The following is a 14414-nucleotide window of genomic DNA, read 5'->3' on the forward strand; positions in this document are numbered from 1 at the left end:
TGGGAGGGTATATAACACTGATCAGGGCACCTGATCCCAAACCAGGCAAAGTGAGGACCAATGGAGGCCCAGATCTCACCTGTGCAATGGCTACTTATGTACCTAATCCTGAATTGTACCCCACATCTTTAAAATAATAAAAAATAAAACATCTGCAATCAAATGTAAAATTTAGGTAACTGTTATGACAAATTATATTGGATGCATAGTCATTTCTAAATGACAAAGGAGAAATGACTACTTGTAGATAAAAAGTAATGCTTTCCTGTCAGCCATGTGAAGGAATTCATTTCATTGAACATGCCATGTGTTCATTGCTTACAGATGTGTTAAGTTGTAAGTGTTTATTACGTGCTTATTTTATTTTATTTTCTATTTATTTATTTTTTGAGTTGGAGTCTCTCTCTGTTGCCCAGGCTGGAGTGCAGTGGCATGCTCCTGGCCACCAAAGCCTCGACTTGCTGGACGCAGGTGATCCTTCTGCCTCAGCCTTCCAAGTAGCTGAAACTGCAGGCACATACTACCACGCCCGACTAATTTTTTGATTTTTTGATTTTGATTTTGATTTTTTTTTTGAGTTGGAGTCTCACTATGTTGCCCAGACTGGAGTGCAGTGGCCACTCCCGGCCACCGCAGCCTCGACCTGCTGGGCTCCGGCGATCTTTCCGCCTCAGCCTTCCAAGTAGCTGGAATTACAGGCATGCGCTACCACGCCCGGCTGATTTTTTGATTTATTGTAGAGATGAGGTCTCGCTGCCTAGGCGGGTCTTGAACCCGTGGGCTCAGGCAATCCACTCACCTCAGCCTCCCAAAGGCGTGGGATTACAGGCTGAGCCACCGAGCCCGGCTAATTTTTTGATTTATTGTAGAGATGAGGTCTCACCATGTTGTCTAGGTTGGTCTCGAACCTGTGGGGTCAGGCATTCCTCTTGCCTCGACCTCCCAAAGAGCTGGGATTATAAATAACTTGGGCCGCTGTGCCCTGCCCTGCATGCTTATTTTAAACTTATATTTAGGGGAAGTGACATAGCAAATGAGGTGATGATCCTGTAAAAACTTGAAGAAGCCTTTTTATTTTAATCATTAAGAAAATTTAGGCTGGGCTCGATGGCTGAGCCTGTAATCCCAGCACTTTGGGAGGCTGAGGCGAGTGGATTGTCTGAGCGCACGGGTTTGAGATTAGCCCAGGCAACTTGGTGAGACCTCCACTCTACAAAAAATAAAAAGTTATCTGGGTGTGGTAGCGTGTTCCTATAGTTTTGGCTACTTGGAAGGCTGAGGTGGAAGGATTGCTTGAACCCAGCAGGTCGATGTGGGAGTGGCCGTGAGTATGCCACTGAACTCCAGTCTGGGTGTTGGAGTGAGACTTTAACTAAAAAAAAAAAAAATTTAGATTACATAAATATATATTCCCACGTGGAATAAAAAGTCTGATACTTCTCTCCTTTGTTGCTAAAGAGAATTTGTGAGGTCGTTAGAATAAACGTAACTACACACCAATATTACCTAGAGAATATTCCTTTTGTGACTTTGCACGTGGGTATTTTTCCTGTCCCTTTCATCCTCATTTTTGGATATTGTCTGAGATTCAAACGTAACTGGGCATCTTGTAGCTCATGGTAACAGGTGGTGCCAGTTGCTGGGGTAACTGGTCATGCACTCAGCCTTACACATCCAGTGTAGGGTGAGAGTTTGGCTTCACTTCTGGGAAACTTTTTCTCCCTTAAGTTTTTGTGTCTGTCTGAATCTACCAATTTGCATTTAAGGGAAAAAACTTAATGAACTGGAAAATATTTCTTTCTTCTCTGGCCACATTAGTGCTTTAGGCAATGTATTAAAGTGGACATTCAAAAGAGGAGAACAATTTTCCAGAAGGATGGTGTTGTCCAACTCTAGCACGTCAAATGGGTGCCAAAGGGGTTTCTGTCACTCTACTCTGGTTTCCTTTTCCTGGGGAGGTTTGCTCTGGTACTGCCACATGTCACCCGTTCTGATCATGGGCTGGGTGGCTTGACACCAGTGCCATGCCATTCCACCCCCTTCCTGTTGTAGCATTTTCGCCTTTGGCGTGCATGCACTGCTCTAGTTGGGATCTTATTATAGGCCGCAAAGTTGAATAAAAATCTGCAGGCCAGTGGAGGAACTGTTTCTGTGATCAGTTCTGGCATCAAATCCTAGCTTGTTTTATGATCAAAGATGGCAGGTGTTGGGTGTCTGTGAACAATGCGATGATGGCATGGCAGCATCTCATAGCCCGTGGGGGGAAGTGGGGAGGAGGGGGCAGGAGGAGCTCCTCCAGCTCAGGGCTTGGAAGGAAGGATAGGGCCACTGTGCTCTAGCGAACAGGCTCGAGGCTGGAGGGCTGTGGCCTTGCCTCCTGCACTGTTGTTTCTGAGGGCTTTCTTGTGGTTCTAATTTTGTTTAAGGAACATGGACATCTAAGAGATTGTTTGGTTTTTGACCATGTTTAAGAAGAGTAGAGATTTCTCTGTTTCTATTAAGAGAGGGTTGTCCTTGGGCACATCCTAGGCCATCTGTCTTGGTTCCCCCACCCTGTCCCACAAGACTCCCCCTTCGGTTTTCAAGAATCTTTGTGGTTGCTACTTGGCACCTTCTACTCTCTACTTTTACCTTCTTTATTGTAATCTTTTCACTTAGATTTTGTGTTTAAAAGGCCCTTTGATTGAAAGAAGCCTCAGCGTGCTTGGAAATCCCAGGCACTGGGAGGGAATCCTTTTTTTCAGCCAAATACGCCTGAATGTTTTTGCGTTTGGGCAGGTATACTGAGGATAAAAAGAGAACTTACAAGGAGCTGTTTTTCTGGAATTGTCATCCTGTGACTTTTGAGTGGGGAGAACTGAGGCCGTATTTGGCTGGCGCTTGCTCCCACCTCACACTTTGCACATGCTGGTTTTCTTCTCTGACCTGCTGTGCTGGTCTGTGTTCTCAGTTGTATACAAGTTGGAGCACTTGAAATGTGCAAGGTCCATGCTCATGCAGAAGACGGATCATTCACATGTATTTTGCCAGGTGGGTTGGACCCGAGTGTATCCTGTCCTGCTCCTCTGAGGGGGAGGTGAAGGTGTTCAGCCGCACTGCCTTGTGGACATGGTCTTAGGCATGGCTGGGGAGGCCTGTGGCGTTCCAACTGCCACCTCCGAAGCCATGTGACTTAGGGGGTGCAGAGGCTGGGCTGGCTCAGTGATGAGGGAGAGGCAGGGTCTCCTGACAGAGTGAGAAGCCCAAGTCAGGCCCATTGTCCTGGGATGGGTTTGGAGTGGGGACCACACTCCGAAGTCTCTTGTTGCTGTGAAGCTGGGGAATTTGGCCAAAGAGGGCTGTGGGGGTCCGAGGCCAGCAGAGGGGGATGTTTCCTGAGCTATGTGGGAGGGGTTCCCAGGCCATAGGAGAAGTCCTTGAGCTATGTGTGTGTGGGGGGGCTGTCCCTGGGCTTTGGGGTCTGGCCCAGCCCTTGCCCTGGCCTCCTTTCCTTGGGGGCTCATCTCACTCTCTGAATGTGAAATGGTGGTCATGGCACCTCCTTCTCTCCATCCTCTGCAGTGTGAGGTGATGGCACCGGCCCCTTTTCCTTGGGTGGACCTGGGCTTCTGACCCCTGACTCCCACCCAGCCCAGGCCTGCCTGGGGGTATAAGAAGGGCCTGCGCTTGGCTGGGACCCCAAGTCACCTGGGGGTTGGGCCATGGGGTGGAGAGGGAGCTGTGGCGGTAGAGGGGAGGCCGTGGGGGTGGAGGGGACTCCACTCAGTGATGGGTCTAGGACGACATTCACATGTTCTTATTATTTAGTAATTTCACTAGAAGTGCTTTCCAACACTGAACCGTAACCAGCGCTGCCTGTATCACATGCTTGGAGCTTTATGAGTCTGCTATTGTGTGGACTTCATTGCTGGGCGGTTAATTCGTGTGCTAATGTGTGTTTTCCTCCTTTGCGACTAGATAAATTGTCATAAATGGAAAGATCTTGATTTAAAATAAATAGCACAAGCTGAGTGTGGTGGCTCATGCCTGTAATCCCAGCACTTTGGTAGGCGGAGTTGTGAGGTTTACCCGAGCCCATGGGTTGGAGACCAGCCTGGGCAGCAATATGGCGAGACCTCACTCGCCTCTACAGTAGATCAAAAATTAGCTGGCCATGGTAGCAAGTGCCTGTGGAAGACTGAGGCAGAAGAATCCCCTGAGCCCTGCTGGTTGAGTCTGTGGTGGCGGCGAGTGTGCACTGCACGCTAGCCTGAATGACAGAGTGAGGCTCCTACTTAACAAAAAAAGAAAAAAAAAAGTATATATATTTTTTGAACTCATTCATTTTATTTGGCTTAGATCAAGGAGAAAGAATAACATGCCAGGCTAGTTGATTGAGATAAAGAGCTAAATTTCGGTGGCCTTTATAACTCTGAGCTTTTCCTTTTTTCTAATCAAGAGAAACTGGTCACTGGCTGTGCCCATGTCTTAAAGGTACTCCAGGTGCCAGGAAAGAAAGCTTGAAAGTTTTTGTCTGCTGGGGACTTGTGAAACATTTCAGAGAATGTTCCTGTTCTTGGAATTTTATTTTTGTGTTTGTATTAAAAGTAACTCGTCTGTCCTTAATCTGGAGCTTTTGTGAAATCCTAGAGTCCGACAGCCATGAAGAGGCTTAGTGGTTATTTGGTCGTGTTGGGGTGGAGACCCCTGCCCTGCTCCCTAGCTAGCCCCTGGGCAGCCTCTGGGCCACAGAAGCAGTGTCCCTTGGTAGGAGAAGGTGCTCCCAGCCTCCTGGAAGGCAGATATGGGAGAGGTTGTCCCTTTCCATCTCCGTGGGGCCTTCTCTTCCTCCCTTGCACTCCCCTTCCTTTCTCCTCTGCCCTTTGGCATCCCTTAGGGAAGTGAGCAAGGAGGATGTCACAGACAGAGGTGTTTGAGTTTTGCTTCTGACTAACGCTTGCGTGTTGGTCAGTGCTTGTCAGAGGATTCCTGAGTGCTGTTGCATTAGACATGGAGCAAAATAGTAGATACTTCTAGGCATTATTTGATAGTGCGTTACATAACATTTTCCTGTTTTTTAGAGACAGGGTCTCATGCTATTGCCCGGGCTTGAGTGAAGTTTGCTGCAGCTTCGAACTCCTGGGCTCAAGCAGTCCCCCCCCTGCTCAGCTTCCCAAGTAGCTGGGACCACTGGTGTGTGGTACTGCACCCGGCCACACAACTCTCTTAAAACAGAATTGTTTTTTAAAGGTCACACACCTTAGATTTGTGGGTAGGATGTATGGCTGGTGGAAATGACGAGGCATGCGAGATGGGGAGTTGGCAGGCGCTTGCAGGAGGGGCCAGCACGGTAAGGGTCTGTCTAGTGCCAGAGAGTGCTGCGAGGCCCCAGGCAGCTTCACGGAGGCCTGCCCTGGGTGTTCAATCTGGAGCGTTTCACGCAGGGGACCTCAGCAGACCTGTGACTTGATGGGCTTGCTGTCCATAATGGGGAGCAGTGGCCTCAAGGCCCGTCTGTGCTCTCAGAAGCTATTGAGGACCCCGGAGGGCTCCTTTTTACGGGGACTAAATCTACTGACATTTACTTTAAAAGAAATGAAAACTGAGAAGCTTTAAAAAAAATCACATTTGTGGCCACGCTCGGTGGCTCAGCCTGTCATTCCAGCACTTTGAGAGGTCCAGCCAAGTGGATTGCCTGAGTCCGCGGGTTCGAGACCAGTACTGGCAACTTGGTGAGACCTTGTCTCTACAATAAATAAAAAATTAGCTGGGCGTGGTAGCGTGTGCCTATAGTTCTGCTACTTGGAAAGCTTAGGGGGAAGGATCGCGGTAGCCCAATAGGTCGATGCTGGGGTGGCCGTGAGTGTGCCACTGCACTCCAGCCTGGACAACAGAGTGAGTGAGACTCCAACTCAAAAAAAAAAAAAAAATCACATTGGCTTAAAAATAACTAAAGTAAACATGTGACATGTTATTAACATGTTAAGGTAAAAAGCAGTTTCTGTGAACAGTAATTTTCTAAATAAAACAGAAGTGTGGCATTTTTTGCATATTGGTTATAAAGGTTTTCCAAGTGTTGACACATTTTATTATCCAGTATAAAAAAAAACATAGTCACTAATAATACCTCCCAGGTCATCAGAAAAGTCATTAAATACTGAGAGACTGTCACGCTCATTGGGGGCAGATAAACACTTGTGAACATTTGAATTTTTGCTCAAAAGCTATAATTTTAAGATTGATAGCAGATACAGTTGGTTGCTTCCTTTGACAGGCTCACTGCTTATTTTGTGGAAATGTCTGCCAAATCCCAAGTGGAAGTGACTCCACATCATTCTAGGTGTGCTCCCAAGTGAAGGTGCTCTGCTGGGAGAGCCTTGATCCTGCCTGCCAGAGTGCTGGGCCACTGTCATACACTTCTGGGCCACCACGTGGGGGTGGAGCTCTGGCTCAGACCTCACTGCTCCATCAAAGGCACTCTCCCAGGCAGCCAGTCCGGACTCAGCAGCGAGGAATCCCAGTCACTGGGAAGATGCCTCAGTGCATGGATGCAGGTGAAGTTCAGGTGCTGATACCACTGTGCAGTCCCCATCTGTGCCCATGGCAGTACAGTGGAAAGGACACTTGGGATCCTAGTCTTAGTATGAAAATAGTTTCGACCTCTTGGACCCCTGGAAGAATTTTGGGGACCTCGGAGAACTCCATTTGAGGGTAGATTTGAAGGGTGCAGGCAGAGGCGGTATGGACCAGGAGGACTGGTGAGGTCGGCACGTGTGAGGGTGGGGTGAGGGCTGGTCGCCTGGTCCTGGCTTGGCTTGGGAGATCAGGAGTGGTGGTCGGGTGCCCCTGGTCCCTGCCTGACCACCAGGGGGTGGGCTATTGCTGGGACTGTGTCTTGGGAAAGTGATAATGTCAGGTTCAGGTGTTAGCCAGGCCGGCTCAGAGGGCAGCCCGTCACTTGGGTGAGTGAAACAGCTGGGTGGGCATGGATTTGAGCCCAGAGAAGCAGGAGCCACAGTTGGTCCTGAGTGTGGCCCAACCAAGCCTGTGCCCCGGGGAGCTGGGAGTGTTGGGAAGTTAGCACTGACACATCATCTCCTCAGACTCTGGAAGCTGTTTTGTAAACCCTCATACTTTTGAAATGTTGATCATCTATTAAAGATGAAGGTGAAATGCAGGTTGGCCTTTTGCAGCCATGTGACTGGCTGCCCTGGACCTGTCTGTGCCCTTCTTCATCTGGTTCGTGGATTCCTAGAGCACCCAGTGCCACATTGCATGTTGTTCCTGTTTCATCCTTGTCACCCCGAGGGTGCCCACCCACTGGACAAGACTTTCTCTGGGTTCAACTTTTGTCTTTCGCCGACTTCTCGTGGTTGCACCAGAGGGTCTTGAGCTTTCCAACACCTCATTGCCAGTCAACCTTGTGGTTGCCTTGTGGTCATGCAGGTCACCTGGCCCTGGGTGTTTCTTTGCCACTGGCTCTCTTGCTGTCTCTGTGCAGCCAGAGTTGGAGCCCCTGTGGCCGGTGGCTACTGTGCTGGACTGCTTAGAATTTTGCAGAGTTCTTTCAGGCACCTGTTTGCTGCAGGTCTGTTCCCCCACTGCAGATCTCGCTACGCTGGGCACAGAGCTTGCCATCCCCACAGCGCTCCAAAGGAGCCAGGTGACCGTGATGACACCCACAGTGAACTGGAAAGCTGCACATGTGTAACTCTGCTTGGGGCTCTTGCCTCATCTTCCGGAAGGGACTTGCCCAGCATCTGGACGGTTCCTGGTCCTTATCTTCTATGAAGTGGCATTTTTGAAACATAGGGGCAGTGTTTTCTAGAAGTTCCCAGAGTCAAAAAGACTGTCAGCTCTGCTGCCCTCTTGCCTGGCTCCCGTGGAGGCTCTTGTCTTCGTGAAGTCCAGGCTGATCTGCTTTCCCTGTCTAGACCTCACTCACTCTCGCATTGTGTTTCCAGTCTTAAGGCTTCCTCCACTGTTTCCTTTTTAAGACGTTTTTTGTTAGAAATAATTTCAGTCATTCAGGAAAATTGCAAGATCGGTGTAGTGTCTCCTGACTACCCTTCACCCAGAGCCACTGCGTGACATGTTGCCAAGTGCCCCGGGCATACATCCATCCTGAACCATTCAAAAGCAGTTGAGACTCCATGCCACCTCATCCTTACTCATCCTGAGCAGGGGTACTTCTGGAACCATAATACAGTGCCTGCAGTCAGGACATGTAGCACAGATGCAATTGTGTCACCTGCTGCACACACGGGAGCCACAGTTAATTTCCTTCACAGTACACAGTGCATTGCACTCTGTTGTCATGTCTCTTTGTTTTATCTGGACAGTTCCTGAGTCGTTTATTAGTGGTAACTTTGAAAAGTAGAAGCACCTGTTTTCTAAAAGGCCTCTTGGTTTGGGTTTGTCGGATGTTTCCTTGTGACTGGGCTTAGGTGTGCCCTGAGACAGGAGCACCACAGGTGGAGTTGTAGGACAGTGTGTCCATCAAGGGGTGTGTGGGGTCACTTTGCCCCAGACTTGGTCACATGGACATGGTTAAGGGGATGTCCACTGGTTCTCTCCACTGTGAAGTTACTCTTTTTCCCTTTGTAATTAAGAAGTATCTCCTGGCAAGATACTCTGAGGTTATGTAAATATCTTGTTTCTTATCAAACTTTCACCCAATGGCTTCCGGAGCCATTGATGAATTGTACCTGAATCATCATGATGGTAGTAGTGACATTTTTAGCTCCTGTTATTCTTTTTTGTGTTCACTAGTTGGCATTCTGGTATAAAGAAGAGCTTTTTCACTGGGCATGGTGGCTCATGCTTGTAATTCCAGCAATTTGGGGGGCCAAAACCAGAGGACTGCCTGAGTCCATGGGTTCATGATCAGCCTGGGCAACTTGGCTCTACAGTAAATAAAAAAATTGGCTGTTTGGTAGTGCGGGCCTGTGGTTCCAGCTACTTGGAAGGCTGAGGTGGAAAGATGGCCTGAGCTCAGCAGATTGAGGCTGCAGTGGCTGTGGGCATACCACTGTACTCCAGCCTGGGTGACAGGGTGAGACTCCAACTCAAAAAAGAAAGTAAGAAGAAGAGCTTTTTCTTTCCTGCCTACATATTATCTGCTCATTGATGTAATACTAGTTTGGGGGCTCGTGCTGTCATTATCATATTCACAGTGTTGTCCTGTCTGTCTGTGTTCTTATGATGTCTGCCATTCTTTGATCACCTCCTTTCTTGAGTACTGCATGATATTCTGAGCTCAGCTTGCACTCTTCTTGCCCCAACCCTGTCGTGACCTTCCGAGAGCCTCCATTCTCTTAGCAGGAAATGTTGTCTGGGGCCACGAGTCGCTTGGTGTGCTTGTTGCTGCCGAGGCTCACTGCTCCTGGGTCCTGCCATGGTCAGTGTTCAGCCGTACACGTTGCTGCTGGCTGGCAGTTCCCCTCCGCCACTTCATGCTCCCCCTTCTGAAGCCCAAGTCCCTGTCCTTCCTTCTTGCAAAAGAGGAGACTTGGGCCACCCAGCACAGGAGGCCCTTTGCTGTCAAGGTTCGCCTTTCTCCGTTCTGAGCTGGAGAGCCATCAGGGCCTGAGGTCTCTGCCAGCAGCTCTGTCTGGTTCTGCTATCATGAGTACAGGTGTGGAACACGCTTGAGTAGTGACAAGGACTGGGGGATGAGCCCTGTTACTGGTGTGGGCTGTGTATTTCATTGTTAACCTTTTCCTGGCTTGGTTTCTAGCCGTGTCAGGGACTCAGAACATTTTGGTCATTGACCTTTTGCAAAGGAGATGAGAACCACGTTCCCATTTGCTGGATAAAATGCAGGCTCTGTCCATTTGCATTTCAGGGTCGGGGCGTTTTTGTTCTTGTGCACTAGTCCTGTGTGGGCTCAGTCACCTGTCCTTCCAGACCAGTCCCCTGGCCTGGCCCTGACTCCCTGAGGAGTCAAGAAGCTATAGGTTGGGCATTACTTGACTGACTCAGTGGATGCAGACTGTGCATCTGGCATATTCCAGAGAATTCCATGCAGGGTATGTCCTGTGTGGAAGTCAGTTGTGGAGTCCAGATTGAGGCTTACAGGGGTCCAGCAGGTCCCTCCCTTCTCAGTCCTCTTGGGAGACCACACGTTCTTCCTTTTACACACCAACCACTGTGAATGTGCTGGGGGCATGCCAGGGAACAGGACTAGTGCCTCTTTGTGTGAGATCCAGCTGGTGGGGCCAGCAGGCATGGTGTGTCTGGCAGTGGCCCTGATGGCAGCAAGGTGGGGTGGCAGCAAGGACTGGCGGATGGTGGGAGCTGTGTCTGCCTTGACTATGTTTGTAGATGTCACAGCACTTGGCTCTCCGATTTTAATCTGTTTGCTTCTATTTCTTCTCCTCCAACTAGGAAAGAGGGTCTGTGGAAAGGACTACAGAGATTTTTGGCCATGAAGGTCTCTGTCGCGTGTTGTCCTTCATTATTGTTGCTCACCTGGCCCTGACCTTGAAGTTGAGTTTGATGGGGGTGAGGATGTGGCCTGTGTGTCCACTGAGGTTCTCCATGGGCCTGGGACAGGACAGGTGCTCAGTGGTCAACCTTCACTCCAAGTGACCTCTTCAACTCCTAGAAGAGGGACTATGTGTGGTCTAGCCAGGAGCAGATGTCCATTCCATCCAGTTCCCATCAGCTTCAATCTGGAGGGCAGGATCGGTGGTGTCAATCAGACCTCAGTGCTGAGAGTGTGTTTCTGTGCGTGGACCTCAGAAAACCAAGTCCTTTCAGGTTCTCTGAGAGGGACTCAGGGACTCGTGTGGTCCTCAACTTACACTTTGGAAATCACTAGTGGGTCTACACAGGAACTCTAGGGAGAATAGGAGGATGATAGCCTAGAATTGACTGGAGAATTCTGAGCTGTGCTTGTCTGTCTGGCCTGTATACACGGGGTGCATTGAAGTCTCAGCTCTGCTCAGGAAGGTTGATGGGAGTGTTCTGGTAAGCACTGAGGATGTCAAATGTCGGATGTTTGTTTTTAGCAGGACTGAAAAAGGAGGGATGTTGTGGGGTGGGAAGCTTTTTGGATTGGTGACTGAGAGTGATATGGTCGGGCATAGTCTACTCCTAGGAGCCAGACTTTGAAATAAAATTAACAGTGAGTTCAAAGTTACATGGGAATGTTCTGTGAGAATTTTCTGGTGTCTTTGGAGAAAAGATTTCAGAAGTTATGTGATATGTTACAGGTGTTACGCTCTTAGATCTGGGAGCTTGGTGTCTCTTGAGCGCCTAGTGAGAAGCCTGAAGTGGCATGCATACTCTCTCAGATGTGGTCCCCAGATGGGGACGGGCATTTTTTTTTTTGTTTGTTTGTTTTTTGAGTTGGAGTCTCACTGTCGCCCAGACTGGAGTGCAGTGGCCACTCCTGGCCACCGCAGCCTCGACCTGCTGGGCTCCGGCGATCCTTCCGCCTCAGCCTTCCGAGTAGCTGGAATTACAGGCGTGCGCTACCACGCCCAGCTGATTTTTTGATTTATTGTAGAGATGAGGTCTCGCCTGCCCAGGCGGGTCTCGAACCCGCGGGCTCAGGCAATCCACTCACCTCAGCCTCCCAAAGTGCTGGGATTATAGGCTGAGCCACTGAGCCCGGCTCTGATTTCAATTTCTGATTGAATTTTGTTGATGTATCCTTTTCTGTAACTGTTTTTGTAGGTTGTTGGACATTTGAATTAAAATATTTACATGAATTATTGTCAGCAACAGGATGCTTTTTTTCCCCTCCTTGAATCGGAGTCTCGTTCTGTTGCCCAGGCTGGAGTGCGGTGGCACCTTCATGGCTCACTTCAGCCTTGACCTCCTGGGCTCAGGCAGTCCTTCTGCCTCAGCCTTCCAAGTTGCTGGGACTGCAGGCATGTGCTAGCACACCTGGCTAGTTTTTATTTTTATTTTTTGAGTTGGAGCCTCACTCTGTCTTCCAGACTGGAGTGTAGTGGCCTTTCCCGGCCACCGCAGCCTCGACCTGCTGAGCTCCAGCGATCCTTCCGCCTCAGCCTTCCAAGTAGCTGGAACTACAGGTGCGCACTACCACGCCCGGCTAATTTTTTTGATTTTTTTTTTATTGTAGAGATGAGGTTTCACCAAGTTGCCTAGGCAGGTCTCAAACCCGCAGGCTCAGGCAATCCACTCACCTCGGACTCCCAAAGCACGGGATTACAGGCTGAGCCACCGAGCCTGGCTTAATTTTTAAATATTTTGGAGACGAGGCTGGCCTCGAAACTCCTGGGATCAAGTAGTCCTCCCACCTCAACCTCCCAAGGTGCTGGGATTATGGGCATGGGCCACCATGCCCAGCCAACAGGATGCATTTTGAAATAATGAAAGCATTTCTGTTACAGAACCTCAACACTTCAGATATCTGATTATATAAGTAATACATGAATGCATCCTTCCTGTTAAAAAACTTTCTTCAAGAATACAGATCAAGTAGATGCTTTCTTGGACTGCTTTCTGAATGCCAGTACTCCTCCTGGAGAGGCTGCATAAGCTGCTGGCATGAAGAACCCCACACTGTCTGGTCAGCTCATAGAGAATTTGCAGCTGTGGTCCATGAATCCTCCCAAGGACAGCGCTGTTGGCATGCTGTGGGGCCTGCCTCTGACGGGCCCAGATTGATTGCTGTTGTTTCTGTTTAGCAGGCAGTTCCGGCCAAGGGGGAGCCCAAGCAGGATTGCTGTGTGAAGACCGAGCTGCTGAGAGAAGGTAAGGGCAGTGTTTGCTGGTGGCAAGAGCTGGCTTTGCTCCGTACTGGAGGGCCTGTGGCTCTTTCTGCCCTCCTGTGCCCCAGCCTCTCACTGTCTTTGCTTTACCCAGGTTTGCGGTCTAGTTTCTAATCTCCCCCATTTCTAAATAGACACAGTCACACAGGCACACACAAAAGATCTGCTGGAGAAGGAACAAATTTTCCAAGTATGAAAAGCAAAACCCTGCAAGTCCTTGTCCTAAAGCTCACCCAGAAAATTCAAGGTGAGTGATCACACACGTTGATAGTGGTGTTTTGTTCATGTCACTGAAAACTGGAAACCACGCAAGTGGTCTCACCGGGTAACAAGGTATGGATAGACAGACCATGGGGCACTACACAGTGAGGCGGTGGGTCAGCGACGCAGCGCCACAAACTGCATGATTCTTGCAGTGGTATGGATGATGCTAATGTACTTTGCTACTAAGTGAAGGAAGCCAGACCCAAAAGGCCACAGACCATGTGACACCACCTATACAGCAGAGGTTTGGAGAACACAAAAGGGTGGCATTTGGGGTGTGAGCTGCTCTGTAAGGCATGCTGGTGCTTAGGTCTCGAAGGTCAAGTCCTGCCTGTAGAACTGGGCACCACTAGAGTGTCCCCCAGGAGGCAAGGGCGCCCAGGCAACTAGAGACCGGTGTCCTGTAAGCTTAGGGCTGCTTTGCTGTATTTGTATTTTACATCAATAGCCATCCAGTCCTGGGACTAAGATGTTGACCACTTGGGACTCCACTGGACACCCGTGTGATTGCTAGGGTCTCCTTTTCAACTGCTCAGACTTCTTTTGTTTGACTCACATGTAGGACTTCTCCTGAATAAGGTGTATTTCCCCATTTATTTAGTTTTTTTAATTAACTTCTCTCAACCTTACGTTGTATTTTCCAGTGTACAGGTCTTGTACCTCTTCTTATTTCGTATTTTCTTATGCTTTTGTAAATGTTGTGTTTAACGTTTTGCTTACTAATTGTTTATTGCTAATAAATATAGACTTGGAATTTATATTTTGTAATTAAACTTTATTTTGAAACAGTTGTAGATTCACAATTTTAAGAACGGATGTTGCCGGGCTCGGTGGCTCAGCCTGTAATCCCGCGCCTTTGGGAGGCTGAGGTGAGTGGATTGCCTGAGTCCGCGGGTTTGAGACCCACCTGGGCAACTTGGCGAGACCTCATCTCTACAATAAATCAAAAACTAGCCGGGCATGGTAGCGTGTGCCTGTAGTTCCAGCTACTTGGAAGGCTGAGACGGAAGGATCGCCGGAGCCCAGCAGGTCGAGGCTGCGGTTACCGGGAGCGGCCACTGCACTCCAGTCTGGGCGACAGAGTGAGACTCCAACTCAAAAAAAAATTAAAAGAACGGATGCTGAGGTCTCACGTGCCCTTTACCCTGTTCCACGGGGCGTTGCATCTTGCAATACTGTTAGTACAGAATCGTAGCCAAGAGAGTGATGTTAGCACAGCCCACCAGTCTTGCCCACAGCCCTCCAGGTGTGCATGTGCTCGCTTGGGTGTGTGCATTTACTTCTAGGTACTTTTCTTATGTGTGTAGGTTGGTGTATCCACACCATAGTCCAGGTCCAGGACCGTCCCCCTCACCATGGGCCTTCTTTGGCTTGCCGTGTGACAACTCTACCGCCCCCATCCCTCTTCCTTTTCTTTTCTGG

General features: G+C 49.2%; 1 protein-coding gene across 1 annotated transcript in view; it reads left to right on the forward strand.

Moving 5' to 3' along the window:
- EHMT1 (euchromatic histone lysine methyltransferase 1) overlaps window positions 1-14414 on the forward strand; it is a 149307-nt gene that overhangs the window by 32226 nt on the left and 102667 nt on the right. The window contains exon 2 of the mRNA XM_021706811.1: window positions 12648-12711. The gene's annotated coding sequence lies outside the window, so the exon portion shown is untranslated. The remainder of the gene's footprint in view (window positions 1-12647; window positions 12712-14414) is intronic.

Source organism: Carlito syrichta, unplaced genomic scaffold (genome assembly GCF_000164805.1).
Source record: "Carlito syrichta isolate Samal-C Ts95f unplaced genomic scaffold, Tarsius_syrichta-2.0.1 Scaffold316033, whole genome shotgun sequence".
NCBI lineage: Eukaryota > Metazoa > Chordata > Mammalia > Primates > Tarsiidae > Carlito > Carlito syrichta.